Source organism: Lactuca sativa, chromosome 7 (genome assembly GCF_002870075.4).
Source record: "Lactuca sativa cultivar Salinas chromosome 7, Lsat_Salinas_v11, whole genome shotgun sequence".
NCBI classification, from domain to species: Eukaryota; Viridiplantae; Streptophyta; class Magnoliopsida; order Asterales; family Asteraceae; genus Lactuca; species Lactuca sativa.
Window position 1 is genome coordinate 156933136 of NC_056629.2, and position 21304 is coordinate 156954439.

The following is a 21304-nucleotide window of genomic DNA, read 5'->3' on the forward strand; positions in this document are numbered from 1 at the left end:
GACCCATTAACATGTGCGACGGACCTTGGATACTATTTGTGTGCTATTTAGACTTGTAAATACCTTACATGTGAAATGGGCCTTAGTTGTCCTTTCATATATATATATATATATATATATATATATATATATATATATATATATATATATATATATATATATATATATATATATATATATATATATATTTCGGGCCCATGTTATATAATTTCATTCCAATTTTGGCCTTTAAATGATTTACATGTTTAGCGATGCCTTAGTGGTTCACTTACATGGTTCATTGGGCCTGGAATAAGATTATACATTTCTTCGTGTAAATTCGATTAAGGATCTAGTGGGTTTTGTCGGTTGGCATCTATTAAGTGTACGATCGTAGCCTGTAGTTATAACCAAAGTCTCTTGGAGGGAGAGCGACGATTTGTGTATAGATCTATACGGGGATGACACCCCACACCTGAGCTGTTCGCTACAGTTAGACTAACTTAGTCTAGGGTGACGAAAACCTTATAATCAAAAATCAAAAATCAATGCCGGCGTCCAACAACGCCAAGACAGACGAAATTGTTTTTATTTAGTATGGTTATGACGACTCGGAAACATTATCGTACTGGTATTCAACATCGGGGGTTGGTATGGAAGCTTTCTCTTTTACATACAACATCGGGTTGTCTGGGAACATTCTCTTTACATGCTCATTACATTCTCTCTACATTCTATTTACCCTTTTAGTCAAATAAACAAAAACACACATGCATTAATACAAGATCTGACACAAACATACTAAACAGTTTGTAGAAAATATCGGATTTTCCGGTGGTTTTAAAGTTATACAAATCATTTTCACAAACATGCTTATGAGCTCACCAACATTATATATGTTGACCGTTTTCAAAATAACTTGTATTCTCAGGAAACCGTTGAAGCAGGATGAACGAAACAATCTAATGGACATTGTGTTATATTTTGTTTTATCACACTCTTACTGTAACAACCAAAAATACGACCCAAAAATTTTTGTTTTAATAATAATAAAAATCATATACTGATCGTCACATCATAAAACCATGTGTCAAATATCTCAACCCATAATAAAATGTCATGAACATTTGTGTCAAATCAAACTATGAATCAACAACTCCCAGGAATAAGACTGAAGCTGTGGTGTGTGCAATGCCATCATCCCGAGCTCTTCCCTTTACTTGCGGAAGTACCTGGAACCAAAACTGAAACTGTAAGCACAAAGCTTAGTGAGCTCCCCCCAAACTACCACATACCATACAATAACATAAAACACATACTGGGCCCTTGCCTACTGCATCGGACCGAAGTCCGGAAACTACATCGGACCGAAGTCCGGAACTATCCAGGGTCTTGCCCTCTGCATCGAACTGCAGCTCGGAAACTGCATCGGATCGAAGTCCGGAAGTGACTGGGACCGCATCCCCTGCATCGAACCGAAGCCCGGAACTAACTGCATCAGACCGAAGTCCGGAACTAACCAGGGCCTTGCCCTCTGCATCGGACCGAAGTCCGGAAACTGACATAACATAGCATAACATAAACATATCAACTAGCACATAACTGCATACTACATCAGATCGTGGCCCGGAACACCCAATCACATAAATCCTGTCTGTGCCACGAAGGCACCAAAAATACTAACTACTGCATCGGACCGAGGTCCAGAAACTACTGCTAGCTAAACGGGCCAGCATTGTGGCCTTAGACCCATTCCTACTGGAAGGGAACTCACCTCGTAGCCTAGCTACTGGAAAAACTGCTCCGGAATCTGTCTGTTGCTGCTCCGGTTTCACCCCGGCTATAATTTCCATAAGTACCATCAATCAAACACTGATAATAACACTGAGGGTAAAATGACTATCTTACCCATGGCCAAGGTCAAAGTCAACATTCAGTTGACCTGACTCGTCGAGTTGGGTCACCAACTCGTCGAGTCCTTACTCTCACTTTATGCTTCTACTCGCTACTACTCGTCGAGTTTTGGCACCAACTCGACGAGTTCCTCTTTGTTACTAACACTCCGACAATCTGCATCCGGCTCGCCGAGTTGTATGAACAACTCGTCGAGTTCTCCTTCATCAGATGAACACACTAGCTGTGACTCGCTGAGTTGTATGAACAACTCGTCGAGTCTGTTCTTGAGGCATGAAGATTGCCTTGGACTCGCCGAGTTAGGGTATTGACTCGCTGAGTTCTTCCACGAATGAGTTTAATCCTCTAGCTCACCGAGTCCTTCTCTCACTCACTGGTTCCACTCGGCATAACTCGAAACGGGGAAAACAGGGGACTCGCGACTCGACTCGCCGAGTCTGAAGAACGACTCACCGAGTCACATGCATGCAAACACTATATACTCGATTCTGCTTGAAACCAGTCCATTCCATTCATAGATCTGGGTTCTTGGGGCTTGATTAACATGTACAGTTTCCAACTTTACGTGTAAATAACATCAAATGATGGTTTTAGGGTTCAAAGCACACTATAAAAGTAGATCTAGAGCTTTCATGCAAAATGGCTCCAAAAAGGTACTAGATCTAAGCTTCTGGAACTCAAACCTAGCTAGATCCGAAGGCTATTCATCACAATGAGTCCTCTATACTATTACCAAGCCAAGAAATGGTTCAAGAATAGCTTTAATGGCTTTCCAAAGGGAATTAAAGCATGAAAATAGAAAAGGGACAAGTTATACCTCACTATTCTCTGAAATACCACAAAGATCCTGAATCCCCTTCTTCTCCTCTTGATCTACCATCCTTCTTCTCTCAAAATCTTCAAAGAAACCGAACAAATCACACAAAATGCTAAAAGGGTTCTAGGGTTTCGAGTATGGTGCTCTGAGGGGTGATGGGGGCTGACTTGAGGCCCCAAAAGTTGTTTAAATAGGGTGAAAACCCTTGAAATTAGGGTTTCATCCAGACTGGCGGACTTGCCGAGTCCGGAATATGGACTCGTCGAGTTGCCAACTTACACGTGCTCAAAGTCCCAACTCAACTCGACGAGTCTGGCTACTGACTCGTCGAGTTCCTTCTGAAAACTTGAAAAATAATTATTTAAATAATATATCAGAATTGGGGCGTTACAACTCTCCCCCACTTGTCTTAGACTTCGTCCTCGAAGTCTGCTGCCGATGAATCTGGAAACAACTCTGGGTAATGCCCCCGCATCTCCTCCTCGGACTCCCACGTCCACTCTGAACCTTCCTGTGCTGGCACTGCACCTTCACTAACTGAATCGCCTGGTTCCTCAAGGTTTTCACCTTCCGATCTAAGATCGCAACTGGTCTCTCGACATAATTCAGGATGCTATCCACCTGAATATCCTCAATGGGTACAATTGCCGACTCATCCACCAAACACTTCCTCAACTGAGAAACATGGAAAGTGTTGTGGATTTGGCTAAGCTCTGCCGGAAGATCCAATCAATAAGCAACCCGACCCACCCGAGCCAAAACCCTAAAAGGACCAATGAACCTGGGGCCCAACTTTCCCCTCTTCCAAAACCTGATAACACCCTTCCAGGGCGATAGTTTCAGGAGGACCATGTCGCCCACCTGGAACTCCAAATCTGAACGCCTCCTATCGGCGTAACTCTTCTGCCGACTCTGCGCAGTCTGCAGTCTGCCACGAACCTGTTGGATGAACTCTGTCGTCTTGAGCACCACTTTGGTGCTCCCAATGACTCGCTGACCGACCTCGCCCCAGCAAATCGGGGTCCTGCACTTCCTCCCATAGAGCATCTCGAAAGGAGGTTGATCAATACTCGTGTGGTAGCTTTTGTTATACGAAAATTCTACTGACGGAAGATACGTATCCCAACTGCCACCAAAGTCTAGAACACATGCCCGCAGCATGTCCTCGAGAGTCTAAATCGTTCTCTCACTCTGCCCGTCCATCTGAGGATGGAAAGCGGTGCTGAAATGGAGACGAGTACCTATCTCGTCGTGAAACCGCTTCCAGAATCTGGAAGTAAAACGGACATCTCGGTCTGGCACCACTGAAATAGGCACTCCATGCCGTGCCACCACCTCTCTCACATAAATATCGGCTAACTTCTCTGCTGATATACTCTCCAGGATCGGTATAAAATGAGCACTCTTCGTCAACCGATCCAGTATAACCCATATAGAATCTACTCCACGCGCAGTCCTGGGAAGCTTCGTGATGAAATCCATGGTGATGTCTTCCCATTTCCACACTGGAATGTCTAACGGCTGCATCTTGCCATGAGGTCTTTGGTGTTCTGCCTTAACCTTCCTGCAGGTCAGGCACCTCTCCACATACCAGGCGACATCCCGCTTCATGCAGGGCCACCAATAATAAGGTCGAAGATCTCTATACATCTTCGTCGCCCCTGGATGAATGGAAAACCGAGACTTATGAGCCTCATCCATCAACACTTGCTGTACTCCGTCCAGTACGACACCCAAACTCTCCCATGAAGGGTCAACAATCCTCTACTATCATAGTCAAAAGAAGCTACTCGGCCCACGATCCTCTCACACTTCTGCCTCTCCTCCTTGAGGCCCTCTACCTGCGCCTCCTTGATTTGCTCCAATAATGGAGTAATCACTGTCATCCTCAAACAAATGTCTCTGATCGGGGCCGCTACTGCCTTGCGGCTCGGGGCGTCGGCCACTACGTTGGCCTTCCCTGGATGATAAAGGATCTCACAGTCATAATCCTTCAACACATCTAACCACTGCCTCTGCCTCATGTTCAGATTCGGCTGATCCATGAGGTACCTCAAGCTCTTGTGATCCGTGTAAATGGTACAACGGACCCCATAAAGGTAATGTCTCCATATCTTGAGGGCAAACACCACTGTCGCCAACTCTAAATCATGCGTAGGATAATTGGCCTCGTGAGGCTTCAACTGTCTCGAAGCGTAAGCTATCACACGGCCTCGCTGCATCAACACTGCTCCCATATCTGTGATCGAGGCATCATAGTAGACTACGAAATCCTCCACTCCCTCTGGCAGCGTGAGAATCGGCGCCTCGCATAATCTCTGCCTGAGGATCTCAAACGCTATCTGCTGCTCATGCCCCCAATGAAACGCTACCGACTTCTTGGTCAGTCGGGTGAGCGGTACTGCTATCTTGGAGAAATCCTGGATGAATCTCCTATAATACCCTGCCAAACCTAGGAAACTCCGAATCTTAGATGGAGACTTCGGGACCTCCCTCTGCATCATGGCCTCAATCTTGGCCGGAACTACCAAAATACCCTTCTGGTTGACAAGGTGACCAAGGAACTACACCTCGCGCAACCAGAACTCACACTTGGAGAACTTCGCAAAAAGCCTTTCCTTCCTCAAAACCTCTATCACCTCTCTCAGGTGCTCCTCATGCTGCTCCTGAGTCTTGGAATACACCAAGATATCGTTTATGAATACTATCACAGACCGATCCAGCATCAGCGTGCACACGCAGTTCATGAGGTCCATGAACACGGCTGGGGCGTTGGTGAGCCCAAACGGCATCACCACAAACTCATAATGACCATACCTGGTCTTGAAGGCAGTCTTTTGCACATCCTCACCTCTGACCCGCATCTGGTGATATCCAGAGCGTAAATCGATCTTGGAGAACCAAGACGCTCCCTAAAGTTGGTCAAACAAATCATCTATCCTCGGAAGTGGGTAACGGTTTTTTACCGTTACCTTATTCAGCTCCCGGTAATCTATACACATATGGTGTGACCCGTCCTTTTTCTTCACGAATAAAATCGGTGCACCCCAGGGCGAACTGCTCGGTCTGATAAATCCCTTGTCTAGCAGCTCTTGCAGCTGCGTAGACAACTCCTGCATCTCCGGGGGAGGCAACCGATACGGTGCCTTGGCTATCGGAGCCGCACCAGGGATTAGATCAATCCCGAACTCAACCTGTCTCTCAGGAGATATCCCCGACAAATCCTCTGGAAAAACATCCGGGTAGTCTCGCACCACCGGAAAATCATCAACTGTCATCTTGCCCTTCTCTCGGGCATCTAAAACATAGGCAATATAACCAGCGCAACCCTGCTGGAAGTAGCGCCTCGCTCTCGCTGCTGAACACAGAACTGGTCCGTGCTGTGGCCTCTCGCCCTGAATCACTAACTCTCCCCCACTGGGAGTGCGAACCTTCACCAACTGTAGCTCACAATCTATTACCGCCCCATTGGGGCTCAGCCAATCCATGCCTACTATAACCTTATTCCCTTGCAGGGGAATAGGGACCAAGTCCACTGGAAACTGCTCATCAAATAACTGCAGGGAACACCCTCTGTGTACCCTTGCAACCCTAACGGTCCTATCAGTTGCTATCTCTACCTCAAGTGGATAATCTAGCTCTCCTGGAGCTCTGCTAAACCTCTTGCTAAGCGCAAGAGAAACGAATGATCGGGTAGCCCCCGATCAAACAATATTGTAGCTGAAATGCCGTTCACTGAGAACGACCCTATACAAAACATATAACCATAAGAAACAATCAATAATAAATGTAGAGATAAAGGGAAAAATACATACCCGTCACCACATCAGGAGTCGCTCGCGCCTCCTCTGCTGTCAACTGAAAAGCCCTACTCTTCGCCACCGGCGTCTCGACCCGGACCTGACGGCCATCTGTAATCCTCAAAGTAGCAGGGGCAGATGCTGACACCTTCCCTGCAGCAACTAAACTAGGACACTGGGACTTTTTATGTCCCCTCTGATTGCACTGGAAGCAAATCAGATCTGATGGCGCAACGGTGGTAGTAGTGGCCGTACAATCTCTGCTCATATGCCCAGTCTGGCCGCACTTGTAGCAGCCGGCACTCCCTGCCTTGCACGCCCCATCGTGCAATCTCCTACACTTGCCACACCGACCGTGGCTCTGCTGACTCCTAGCTCTGTGATCTGAACCCTTGGGCTTTTTTCCGGAACTCCCTGAACCTGGAGCTGCCTCCGACTTCCTCTTTCTCTCCATCTCAAGGTCAATCTCTCTCTCTCTTTCTCTCTCTCTCTCTCTCTCTCTCGAGCCCTAGCAATCATGTCATCCAGCGTCTTACAGCTGGACCGGCTCACGAACTGGCGGATATCACTCCACAGCATCCCATGATAACGAGCCTTCTTCATTTCCTCATCAGCCGCGTACTGAGGAACGAGAAGTGCCCTCTCTCTGAACTTGGCGGTAATTTCCGCCACTGTCTCTGTAGTCTGGGTAAGATCTTGAAACTCTCTGGCCAACTGCTGCACCTCAATGACCGGTGCAAACTCTGCCCTGAACCTGGTAGAAAAGTTTGCCCGGGTCATGACATCCAAAGTTGCGTCATCCCCGATGGCATAAGCAACCTCCTCCCACCAATCTCGTGCCCTATCCTTCAGAAGACATGATGCCAATCTGACCTTGTCCCCTTCGGGACATCTGCTAGTGCGGAAAGCGTTGGCCACATCCACCAACCATCTGGTACTCGCAATGGGGTCCCGTGCCCCATGGTAATCTGGAGCTCCACATGCCCGGAACTCCCTGAAAGTGAGCGTGCACGACCCCATCATGGCCGCTACCTCAGCACGGAAAGTGCTCAACCTCTTGTCCATCAACTCTAAGATGCCCTCCTTGATCGAATCGAAGATCACAGGAGTCTGCTCAAGTATGGTGTGAGTAATCTCTGTAGAGAGAAACTCCATATTCTGCTCATCTATCTGCCCGCCCTCCGGGTCTGGTCCTGATCCCCCTTCGGCACCTGAACTGTCGACTGCTGGTCGAGGGCGCAATACCACCATTCTAAAAACACATTATAATAAACTTCAGGATCATAAATATATCTCGATGGATCACTATTATCACAAGTTTCCTGGTCTCATCTCAGCTTTCCTTGATTCGAGTACGGATCCTTTGCTTTCAGTAGTACGAGCCCATACTACCTTCCACATCTATCCGTACTTTCCTCAAGTACTGCCTCAACTCCACCAAGTCACTTCTACTACTACTAATCTCTGCTACTCTCATCCTAGGCTTGCTCTAGGGAACTTCTGACTCCACCCAAACCAGTCCTCAGCTGCTGAAGGCCTCCTTGTAATGCCAATTAGCCACCACCCGAATACCATCACATGCAATGAGGCTCGGATAATCCTTCGAGTAAAAGACTTGTCCCTACAACGGTTAGACTCAAACGAGAGCTGCGCAGTAGGGCCAAATCCGACACTCTGAGATTATTCAGCCCTGATCACATGTGATGTGACGTATTCACCTAACGGGTAACTCCCATCACTTAGAGTCCCACCAAGCACAAAGCAAGCAGCATTCAGATAAGGAAACATATTCATGCAAAACTATTCTCATAACGAGAAACTGTACCAGCATACAATGCTAAGCTCATACTATCAGGCATAACCTACACAGGCTATCCTACTACTGTCTATTCAAGACTAGCATGAAATTCTTATCAAGCTAAAACACATAAAGTAGGCACATAAGGCATCATCCTAGATCCCTAGTCCTATACTAGCATGCTGTTCTACTGAAACTGAAACTGAAACTAAAACTGAAACTGAAAATGATGATCACAAACTTGTATGGGTAATTTGGGAGTACTTACTTGAGCTCGGCTCATTGCATGCACCACACCCTTTTCTCTTTTCAAAATTCTTTTTGCTTTTTCTAAAACTCTTTCCTTTATACTTTTTCTAAAATTGTTTTCTTTTCTCAAAATTCTTTTGAAAAACACTTTTGAAAATCCTTCTACCATTTCCTCAGTTTGAGTTCAGTCACACCCGAGAGTGTGCCTGAATCACATACTGATCGTCACATCATAAAACCATGTGTCAAATATCTCAACCCATAATAAAATGTCATGAAAATTTGTGTCAAATCAAACTATGAATCAACAACTCCCAGGAATAAGACTGAAGCTATGGTGTGTGCAATGTCCTCATCCCGAGCTCTTCCCTATACTTGCGGAAGTACCTGAAACCAAAACTGAAATTGTAAGAAGAGAGCTTAGTGAGCTCCCCCAAACTACCACATACCATACAATAACATAAAACACATACTGGGCCCTTGCCCACTACATCGGACCGAAGTCCAGAACTATCCAGGGCCTTGCCCTCTGCATCGGATCGAATCCCGGAAACTGCATCGGAACGAAGTCCAGAACTGACTGGGACCGCATCCCCTGGGCCCTTGCCCACTGCATCGGACCGAAGTCCGGAACTATCCAGCGCCTTGCCCTCTGCATCGGATCGAAGCCCGGAAACTGCATCGGACCAAAGTCCGGAACTAACTGCATTGGACCGAAGTCCGGAACTAACCAGGGCCTTGCCCTCTGCATTAGACCGAAGTCCGGAAACTGACATAACATAGCATAGCATAAACATATCAACTAGCACATAACTGCATACTACATCAGATCGTGACCCGGAACACCCAATCACATAAATCCTGTCTGTGCCACGAAGGCACCAAAAATACTAACTACTGCATCGGACCGAGGTCCGGAAACTACTGCTAGCTAAACGGGCCAGCATTGTGGCCTTAGACCCATTCCTACTGGAAGGGAACTCACCTCGTAGCCTAGCTGCTGGAAAAACTGTTCCAGAATATGTCTGTTGCTGCTCCGGTTTCACCCCGGCTACAATTTCCATAAGTACCATCAATCAAACACTGATAACAACACTGAGGGTAAAATGACTATCTTACCCCTGGCCAAGGTCAAAGTCAACATTGAGTTGACCTGACTCGTCGAGTTGGCTCACCAACTCGTCGAGTCCTTACTCTCACTTTATGCTTCTACTCGCTACTACTCGTCGAGTTTTGGCACCAACTCGGCGAGTTCCTCTTTGTTACTAACACTCCGACAATCTGCATCTGACTCGCCGAGTTGTATGAACAACTCGTCGAGTTCTCCTTCATTAGATGAACACACTAGTTGTGACTCGCCGAGTTGTATGAACAACACGTTGAGTATGTTCTTGAGGCATGAAGATTTCCTTGGACTCGCCGAGTCAGGGCATTGACTCGCCGAGTTCTTCCACGAATGAGTTTAATCCTCTAGCTCACCGAGTCCTTCTCTCACTCACTGGTTCCACTCGGCATAACTCGAAACGGGGAAAACAGGGGACTCACGACTCGACTCGCCGAGTCTGAAGAACGACTCACCGATTCACATGCATGCAAACACTATATACTCGATTCTGCTTGAAACCAGTCCATTCCATTCATAGATCTGGGTTCTTGGGGCTTGATTAACATGTAAAGTTTCCAACTTTACGTGTAAATAACATCAAATGATGGTTTTAGGGTTCAAAGCACACTATAAAAGTAGATCTAGAGCTTTCATGCAAAATGGCTCCAAAAAGGTACTAGATCTAAGCTTCTGGAACTCAAACCTAGCTAGATCCGAAGGCTATTAATCACAATGAGTCCTCTATACTATTACCAAGCCAAGAAATGGTTCAAGAATAGCTTTAATGGCTTTCCAAAGGGAATTAAAGCATGAAAACAGAAAAGGGACAAGTTATACCTCACTATTCTCTGAAATACCACAAAGATCCTGAATCCCCTTCTTCTCCTCTTGATCTACCTTCCTTCTTCTCTCAAAATCTTCAAAGAAACCGACCAAATCACACAAAATGCTAAAAGGGTTCTAGGGTTTCAAGTATGGTGCTCTGAGGGGTGATGGGGGCTGACTTGAGGCCCCAAAAGTTGTTTAAATCGGGTGCAAACCCTTGAAATTAGGGTTTCATCCAGACTGGCGGACTCGCCAAGTCCGGAATATGGACTCGTCGAGTTGCCAACTTACACGTGCTCAAAGTCCCAACTCAACTCGACGAGTCTGGCTACTGACTCGTCGAGTTCCTTCTGAAAACTTGAAAAATAATTATTTAAATAATATACCAGAATTGGGGCGTTACACTTACTATTTTGGCATGTAATATTCAAATACAATACTCGACGTAAACAATGAATGTTGTAATATTACATGTGTGATGGTGATGATGTTATGTTTAAATTATATTCACTGTAATGATATTTCAAGATGAAGCCACGCACAAGCCCCCGGACGTTTCCGTCGTCTAGTTCGGGCGTGTGACACCGAATTAATAATCTTTGTTTTTCTTGAGAATGTTTAGCTTTAACTTCATACCACTACTTCCTCAAAATATCCTTTAAACCCTTTAACTTGTTTTTAACATTAAAAATTACGAATGCTCCGATTGTCCCATACCCTCGATATAATAATCCCTCACCATCTCATCAAAATCTAGTTCCAGCATCCACTATTGAAAGAATCTAAACGAATGAGGACCATAATTAGAGACATGTTGAGATAGCCATAAGGTTTTGTGATCAGAACCAATAAGATCCAAAGCAGTCGCATGTAGCTCTGAATTAGAGATGAGATTTAAAACCAGAACCGTTAGAACCGTAACATGTAGAAAAGGTTCGAGTTTCGGGTTTAAAAATAGTTTATCCGGGTTCAGGTCCGCCAGGTCCAGGTAAATCGGGTTTATGAATCAGAACTAGTGTGAGGAACTGGAACTAGTTTTTGGGATGGAAACGGTTTCTGTAAAAAGTTTAAAACATGCATATTTAATTCGTTTGAAGTCGGATTGACATGAGTTTTTTTTCCAGTGTGTAGTTTAGAGTTTGTACTTGATTTTAAACTATAATTTTGTCATTTTTTGGTTAATATTCTATGACTTACCGTCTCCCAAATTCGGGATGTCAAAGCTGGAAATTTTTAGCTTTTCCGCTATTTGTTTTTATACTTTATATTATGTGGAAAATTTAAAATTTGCATATATCATTCTTTTGAAGTCGGATTCACATAAGGTTTTGTTCAAGCATGTATTTTAGAGTTTGTATATGATTTTAGACTATAATTTTGTCATTTTTTGGTTCATATTCAATGACTTATAGTACCCTGAAGTCGGGATATCAATTTTGATTTTTTTTTTCAAAGTTCAACCCAAAAAATTCTTGTTTTCCTGGGTTTTCCGGTCCTAGACCCACTCTACCCGGTTCCACCCTACGGACTTTGATGTTTCCGATTTTTCGGTTCTAGACCCACTTTACTCGGTACCAATCGATTCCTATATACCGGTCCAATTTCCAGTCCTATAAAATCTCGTTAACGGGTTTCCAGCTTTTCCAGTCCGGGTCTATCCAGGTCGAGTTTGGACCCCCTTTCCTCCCTACTATGGAGAATGTAAAACCACATCCTCATACAACAAAAAATGATCAAGTTTGCTAGATTTTTCACCATTAATGCTAACTCTAGTGAAAGAAAAACCATCCATCAGAATATCACATAAGCATGCCTCCAAGATAAACGAATTAAACTTTTTTGCTATACTTTTGAGAAAAATTGCAACCCATTCGTTCACCTTCATTTCTTGGTAGCATTATAGTCACCTAAAATCATATAACAACCACCAATTACAAAGCATAAAAGAAATAAGAAAATTCCATAATTGTCCCTTTTTAGCTTCCTTTTACCGGGAGTATTCATTAACAATAAAACATTGCAATTTATTCACCAAACATTCTCCTTGCATAATTACTATATACTCGGTACAAGTAATTTCTTTTTAATAAAAGCCGTTGGATTCGAAATAAAAAGAATATCTCCCGATCGCCCGCAAGAAGACCTATTAGCAAACTCAAACGAAAAGTTACCCCACATGCTTCTAAGAGCAAAAATATCGACTGATTGCATCCGAGTTTCTAGAATAACAAGTAACGAAACACCCATCTTACCGCATGAAGTCGAAATCTTCCTCCTCTTCAAATTTATAGACAACATATTCAATTATCAATAAGCTTTACACCCATTTCTTTTAAAATAGATTCAATATTCACATTACATATATTACCAACTTCAGCGGGCCATAACTTCTTCGTTATAACTCGGATTTTGGCGTTCTTTATATCCCCGAAATCCTTGTTTCGACCACTACAACTTTATGTAAAGATGGCGGACTTATCTCACACTTTAATTTTAACGCTTATTTTTATTCTTTATTAACTATATATTTATAATAAAGTAATAAGCACACAAATACACATAATTCACATAGAATTCAAATATTTCATCTTTATTACTTCAAAAAGAGTTACAATACTTGACCTAGGCTATTACATCGTCCAAAAATGCTTAGCCCTGAAACCCGGACATTACACAACACTTGTCGTACTCCTCCCCAGTACGACACCCAAACTCTCCCATGAAGGGTCAACAATCCTCGACTGTCATAATCGAAAGAAGCTACTCGGCCCACGATCCTCTCATACTTCTGTCTTTCCTCTTTTAGACCCTCAACATGTGCCTTTCTAATCTGCTCCAAAAATGGAGTAATCACTGTTATCCTCAGACATATATCCCTGATCGGGGCCGTCATCGCCTTGCGGCTCAGGGCGTCGGCCACTATGTTGGCCTTGCCTGGATGATAAAGGATCTCACAATCATAGTCCTTAACCACATCTAACCACCGACGCTTCCTCATGTTTAGATTCAGATGATCCATGAGGTACCTCAGACTCTTGTGATCCATGTAAATGGTACAACGGACCCCATAGAGGTAATGTCTCCAAATCTTGAGGGCGAACAATACTACCCCCAACTCTAAATCGTGCATCGGATAGTTAGCCTCGAGAGGCTTCAACTGTCTTGAGGCATAAGCTATCACATGCCCTCTTGCATCAACACTGCTCCCATACCTGTGATCAAAGCATCACAGTAGACTACAAAGTCATCCACTCCCTCTGGCAGGGTAAGAATCGATGCCTCACACAATCTCTGTCTGAGGGTCTCAAATGATGCCTACTGCTCAGGCCCCCAATGAAAGTTCACCGACTTCCTGGTCAGTCAAGTGAGCAGAACTGCTATCTTGGAGAAATCCTAGATGAATCTCCTGTAGTACGCTGCCAAACCTAGGAAGCTCTGAATCTCAAATGGAGACCTCGGAACCTCCAACTGCATCACGACCTCTATCTTAGCCGGATCTACTAATATACCCATTTAGTTGATGAGGTGTCCAAGGAACTGCACCTTGCGCAACCAGAACTCACACTTGGAGAACTTAGCAAAAATTTTCTCCCTCCTCAGTGTCTCTAACACCTCTCTCAGGTGCTCCTTGTGTTGCTCCTGAGTCTTGTAATAGACCAAGATGTCGTCGATGAACGCTATCACAGATCGATCTAACATCGGTTTGCATACGCGGTTCATGAGATCCATGAACGCGGCTGGTGCATTGGTGAGCCCAAATGGCATCACCACGAAATCATAATGACTATAACGGGTCCTAAAAGTGGTCTTATGTACATCCTCACCTCTCACCAGCATCTGATGATAACCAGAGCGCAAATCAATCTTGAAGAACCAAGATGCTCTTTGAAGCTGATCAAACAAGTCATCTATCCTCGGAAGTGGGTAACGGTTCTTCACCGTCACCTTGTTCAACTCCCGGTAATCTATACACATACGATGTGACCCATCCTTCTTTTTCACAAATAGGACCGGGGCTCCCCATGGTGAACTGCTCGGTCTGATAAAACCCTTGTCTAGCAGCTCCTGCAGCTGCGTAGACAACTCCTGCATCTTGGGAGGAGCCAACCAGTATGGTGCCTTGGCAATTTAAGCCACACCAGGAACTAGGTCAATCCTGAACTCAACCTGTCTCTTAGCAGGTATCCTAGGCAAATGCTCTGGAAATACATATGGGTACTCTCGTACTACCGGTACATCATCAATTGTCACGTTGCCCTTCTCCCGGGCATCTAAAACATAGGCGACGTACCCTTCGCAACCCTGCTGAAAGTAGCGCCTTGCTCTCACTATTGAACAAAGAATCGGTCTGCGCTGTGGCCTCTCGCCCTGAATCATTAACTTTCCCCCACTATGAGTGTGTACCCTCACTAACTGCAGCTCACAATCAATCACTTCTCTATTGGGGCTCAACCAATCCATACCTACTATGACCTTATTCCCTCCAGGGGAATAGGAACCAGGTCTACTGAAAACTGCTCATCAAATAGCCGCATCGAACACCCCCTATGTACCCTCGCGACCCTGACGGTCCCGTCATCAGCTATCTCAACCTCAAGTGGACAGTTCAGCTTCCCTGGAGCTCTGCTAAACCGCTTGCTAAGCGCAAGCGAGACAAACGATCGGGTGGCCACCGAATCAAACAATACTGTAGCCGAAATGTCGTTCACCAAGAACGAACCTATATACAAACAAATAACCATGAGAAATAATCAATACTAAATACATATATAAGAGGAAAATGCATACACTTCACCACCTCAGGAGTCATCCACGCCTCCTATGCTGTCATCTGGAAAGCTCTACTCTTCACCACTGGCGCCTCCGCCCGACCTTGACGGCCGTATGTAATCCTCAAAGTAGCAGGGGCAGGGGCTGCCACCTTCCCTGCTGGTGCTAAACTTGGGCACTAGGACTTTTTATGTCCCCTCTGATTGCAATGGAAGCAAATTAGATTACCTGTTGTGGTGGTGGTGGTAGTGGTTGTACAATCCCTACTCATATGCCAGGTCCGACCGCACTTGTAGCAGCCAGAGATCCCTGCCTTGCACGCCCCATCGTGCAATCTCTCATACTTGCCACATCAATTGTGGCTCTGGTAACCTCTAGATCTGTGATCCGATACCTTGTGCTTTTTTCTCGAACTCCCTGTGCCAGATGCCACCTCCGGCTTCCTCTTCTTTTCCATCTCCAAATCTATCTCTCTCTCTCTCTCTCTCTCCCGAGCCCTCACAATCATGTCATCTAGAGTTTTAAAACTGGACCGGCTCACAAACTGTCTGATATCACTCCTCAACATCTCATGATAACGGGCCTTCTTCATCTCCTCATCAGCCGCATACTGAGGAATGAGAAGAGCCCTCTCCCTAAACTTAGCGGTAATCTCCACCACAGTCTCAGTAGCCTGAGTAAGATCCTGAAACTCCCTCGCTAACTGTTGCACCTCGATATTGGTGCAAACTCGACTCTAAACCTGGTAGTGAAATCGGTCCAGGTCATCGCATCGAGAGTTGTGGCATCTCCCATGACATGTCCGATCTCCTCCCACCAATCCTGTGCCCTGTCTTTCAGGAGACAGGATGCTAGTCTGACCTTGTCCCCCACGGGACATCTGCTGGTGCGGAATGCATTGGCGACATCCGCCAACCACCTGGTACTCGCAATGGGATCCTGTGCCCCATGGTAGTCAGGAGCTCTACATGCTATGAACTCCCCGAAAGTGAGGGTGCGCGAACCCATCATGTCCGCCACCTCAGCACGGAATGTGCTCAACCTCTCATCCATCAGCTCCAAAGTACCCTCCTTGATCGAACCGAATATCACAGGAGTCTGCTTGAGTATGATACAAGTAACCTCTGAGGAGAGAAACTCCCTAGTTTACTCATCAAAATGCTCGGCCCCCGAGCCCGATCTCGATCCCTCACCGGCACCTGAACTGTCGACTGTTGGTCTAGGGCGTAAAACCACCATTCTGAAAACACATAATGACAATGTCAGGAATACAGATATATCTCGAGGGATCGCTACTACTACAAGTTTCCCGGTCTCGTCTCATCCTTCCTTGGTTCAAGTACGGGTCCTCTGCTTTCAGTAGTATGGGCCCATACTACCTTCCACATCTATCCGTACTTTCCTCAAGAACTGCCTTAACTCCACCAAGTTCCTTCTACTGCTACTAATCTCTGATACTCTCATCCTAGGCTTGACCTAGGGAGATCTCTGACTTCACCCAAACCAGTCCTCAGCTGCTGAAGGCCTACTTGTAATGCCAATTAGCCACTATATAGATACCATCACATGCAACGAGGCTCAGATAATCCTTCGAGTAAGGGATTCATCCCTACAACGGTTAGGACTTAAACAAGAGCTATGCAATATGGTCAAATCCAACACTATGAGATTATTCAACCCTGATTGCATGTGACTTAACGTATCCACCTAACAGCTAACTCCCATCACTCCGAGTCCCACAAAGCACAAAGCAAGCAACATTCAGACAAAGGAAACTAAATCAAGCAGGTTCTATCCACATAACAAGAAACTATAGTAGCATATGATGCTAAGCTCCTACTATCAGGCATAATCTATACAGGCTATAATGCTACTTGATACTAGCATGCAATTCTCGTAAATCTGAAACACATATAACAGGTACATAAGGCATCCTCCTAGATCCTTAGTCCTATTCTAGCATGCTGTTCTACTGAAACTAACAATCATAACACAAACTTGTATGGGTAATTTGGGAGTACTTACTTGAGCTCAGTTGATCGCATGCACCACACCCTTTTTCGCTTTTCAAAGCTCTTTTCTTCTTTTTAAGTTTCTTTTTCAAAAAAAATTCCGAAAATGTTTTTCTTTTAAAAACTTTATACCATTTTTCTTAGTTTGAGTTCAAATACACCCGATAGTGTGCCCGAATCCTTCAAACCAAGGCTGTGATACCAACTTGTAACGTCCCAAAAATACAAACCAAAAATTTTTGTTTGAAAACATTACTAAACCATAATATCGGGTATCAAAAGATAAAAACCATGAATCGTGTATCTCAAAATGTCATAATAAATTTATCAATCGAAACTAGTGTCAAGAACATATCAAAATATCAGAGTCTAACTACCAGGCTAAAAACTATGGTGTGTTCCATGCCATCATGTCGAGCCCTTCCCTTTGCTAGCTGAATTACCTGAAACCAAAACTGAAACTGTAAGCATGAAGCATAGTGAGCTCCCCCAAACTACCACATACCATAAAATAACATATAAAGCACATATTGGGCCTTGTCCACTATATTAGACCGAAGTCCGGAACTGACTAGGGCCTCGCCCACTGCATCGCACCGAAGTCCGGAACTGCATTGGACCGAAGTCCGGAACTGCATCGGACTGAAGTCCGGAACTGACTAGGGCCTTGCCCACTGCATCGGACCGAAGTCCGGGAACTGCATCGGGCTGAAGTCCGGAACTGACTAAACATAGCATAACATAATCATAGCATAAACATATATACTGCATATTGCATCGGACCATAGTCCCGACTCTACTCGCCGAGTTTAGCCACAACTCGACGAGTTCCCCTTCCTTATTGATATCGTGTCAGCCTACATCCGACTCGCCAAGTTGTATGATCAACTCTTCGAGTTCACCTTCAACATAAGAACACGTCCAGTCTGTGACTCGCCGAGTTGTATGAACAACTCGTTGAGTCTGTTCTTATGGGTAAGGATATCTCCTTTGACTCGCCGAGTCATGGCGTAGACTCGCTGAGTCCCTCTACACTCAGATCCATGACTTAACCCACAGAGTCCTTTCTCCACTCACTAAACAGACTCGCTACTACTGAACCAGGAATCTAAGACTCACGACCTGACTCACCGAGTCCTTTGCATGCAGTTTCTATTTAGTTGATTCTATGCAGCTTCAGTGCATCCAATTCATAAATTTGAGTTCCTGGGACTATCTGAACACGTAAAGTTGCTAACTTTATGTGTATCTATGATGCAATGAAGAAATAGCACTCAAACTTGGTTATTATGGGGGTTACTTGACTAGTACAAAGCCATCGATGCCAAAAGGTGGTCTTCTTGAGCTCCTGGAGCTCAAGAGAGGCTAGATCCGAGATATGGCTCAGTTACAAAGCTCCATCGCTAAGGATTTGGGGTTTTTAAGCTTAAAACCATAAATTTGGGGACAAACTAGATCTAGTAATATAATAATCAAGATGAAAGCTTTATTACCATAAAGGATGGCCAAAGAGGAGTATAATCTGGATCTACTTCTTCTTCCTTGAGTTCTTTTACCTTCTCCTTCTTCTTCTTGCTCCACAATGCACCAAAAATTCCTTCACAAGGGCCAAGATCACTCACACACTTCAAGAAGGCTAGGGTTTCGGTAATAAGTCTCTGAGAGGTGAAGGAGGCTGGTTTGGGGCTATAATTATGTTTAAATAGGGTACACACCCTGAAAATTAGAGCTTTATCCGGACTGGTGGACTCGCCGAGTCTAGAATATGGACTCGTCGAGTCGCCACGCCAACTTCACATGCTGGCCCGCTGCTACTCGATGAGTTAGGGCCACTGACTCGACAAGTAGCTTCTAAAATAAGAAGAAAAATAATGCTTTAAATGCATACCGGGAACTGGGCGTTACATCAAGGCTCAAGAAGAAACCCTAATCTTATAACAACTTCTAAGGACCTCAAACTCATGCATGGATGGTTGGATAAATCCAAGACACCATTTTTGTGACTTAATACCCTAAAATATTTATGGAAATGCACTCTACAAGGTCTAGAGTCATTCATACTCAAATGGACCAAAATAATGGGACAAAATGGCATAACTTCAACATCTAAGCAAGGTCTATCAATAGAGGCATAAGGGAGAAAAATTCCAGATCCAAGGTTGATTCAAGCTTCCAAGCACCACCACCACCTTCTTATTTCTGCAAAAGCACCCAAAACACACTTTTAAGTACACAATACACTAAAATGGGGTTAGGGTTTCAAGGGAGATGTTTGGGGAAAGGGAGGCTGAGAATGAAAGGGTTTTATGAAGGTTAAGGTCCTTAAATAGCGCTTTAAAACCCGAAATTAGGGTTTGGACTCTGGCCACGTATGCCATGCGTACTTAAGATCTACGCCATACGTAGATCATTAAAGACCCGTTTCCAAGTTTCCTTCTATGCAGCGTGTAGAAGGCTATCTTTCTGGAGGCATCCAACTGATAAAAGAAAATTAGATAAATACTTATTTGAAATATTATTATTTTAAGTTCAAATATAGGCAATAATTTGATACTGGACTCAAATAAGGTTGGTATGATGAAAGTTAGTAACAAGAATCGGTCTATCAGTCTTTTAAATCAAAGTAATGCATGATGAATTACATCTCGATGGAATCTGACATTTAAGAAAAAAACACACAAAAGCTAAAATTTCTTCTTTAAGCATCTCCCAGTATTTCATTATAAACGAAAAACTAAAACTATCAGGACCTTGAGCATTCTCATTGCCAGAATACCAAACAATTTTTTTGACCTCCTCCATCGTAACCATATGCTCAATGCCGAGAGACTGAACATTCAAGAGAAATGAAAACCGAGAGCTCATCCTTTCATATTCAACATTTAGAATTTTTTTAAACTTCTCACGAAAATGATTAGAAAATGTTTTTTTTCACCTGATCAGGATTCATGATCCAATATCCCTCATCTTTAACCCCCCACCCCCTTGGCTAATTGTCTTCATTTTTTATTAATAATGCCAAAAATATATTTAATATTTTCATCACCTTCAATGCTCCATTTAATCTTAACTTTTTTAGAAACATCACTCAATTCTTTTTTTCTCCAAATGGTACATATTCTATTTAGCCCCCAATCTTTCTTCTTTTTCTTGCTCTGACACCACACCTACATCAATATTTTTATCAATCTCATGAGCCCGAATTAATCATCTGTGTTTTTCTTGAGAATGTTTAGCTTTAACTTCATACCACTACTTCCTCAAAATATCCTATAAACCCTTTAACTTGTGTTTAAAATTAAAAATGACGAATGATCCGATTATCCCATACCCTCGATATAATAATCCCTCACCATCTCATCAAAATCTAGTTCCAGCATCCAATATTGAAAGAATCTAAACGAATGAGGACCATAATTAGAGACATGCTGAGATAACCAGAAAGTTTTTAGATCAGGACCAATAAGATCCAAAGCAATCGCATGTAGCTCTGGATTAGAGATGAGATTTAAAACCAGAAAACCAGAACCGGAACCGTTAGAACCGTATTATGTAGAACTGGTTCGAGTTTCGGGTTTAAAAATAGTTTACCCGGGTTTGGGTCCACCAGGTCCAGGTAAATCGGGTTTATGAATCAGAACTAGTGTTAGGAACTGGAATCGGTTTTAGGGATGGAAACGGTTTCTGTAAAAAGTTTAAAACATGCATATTTAATTCGTTTGAAGTCGGATTGACATGAGTTTTTTTCCAACATGTAGTTTAGAGTTTGTACATGATTTTAAACTATAATTTTGTCATTTTGGGTTAATATTCTATGACTTACAGTCTCTCGAATTCGAGATATCAAAGCTGGAAATTTTTAGCTTTTCAGCTATTTGTTTTTGTACTTTGTATTATGTGGAAATTTTAAAATATGCATAGATCATTCTTTTGAAGTCGGATTCACATAAGGTTTTGTTCCCGCATGTATTTTAGAGTTTACATATGATTTTAAACTATAATTTTGTCATTTTTTGGTTCATATTCAATGACTTA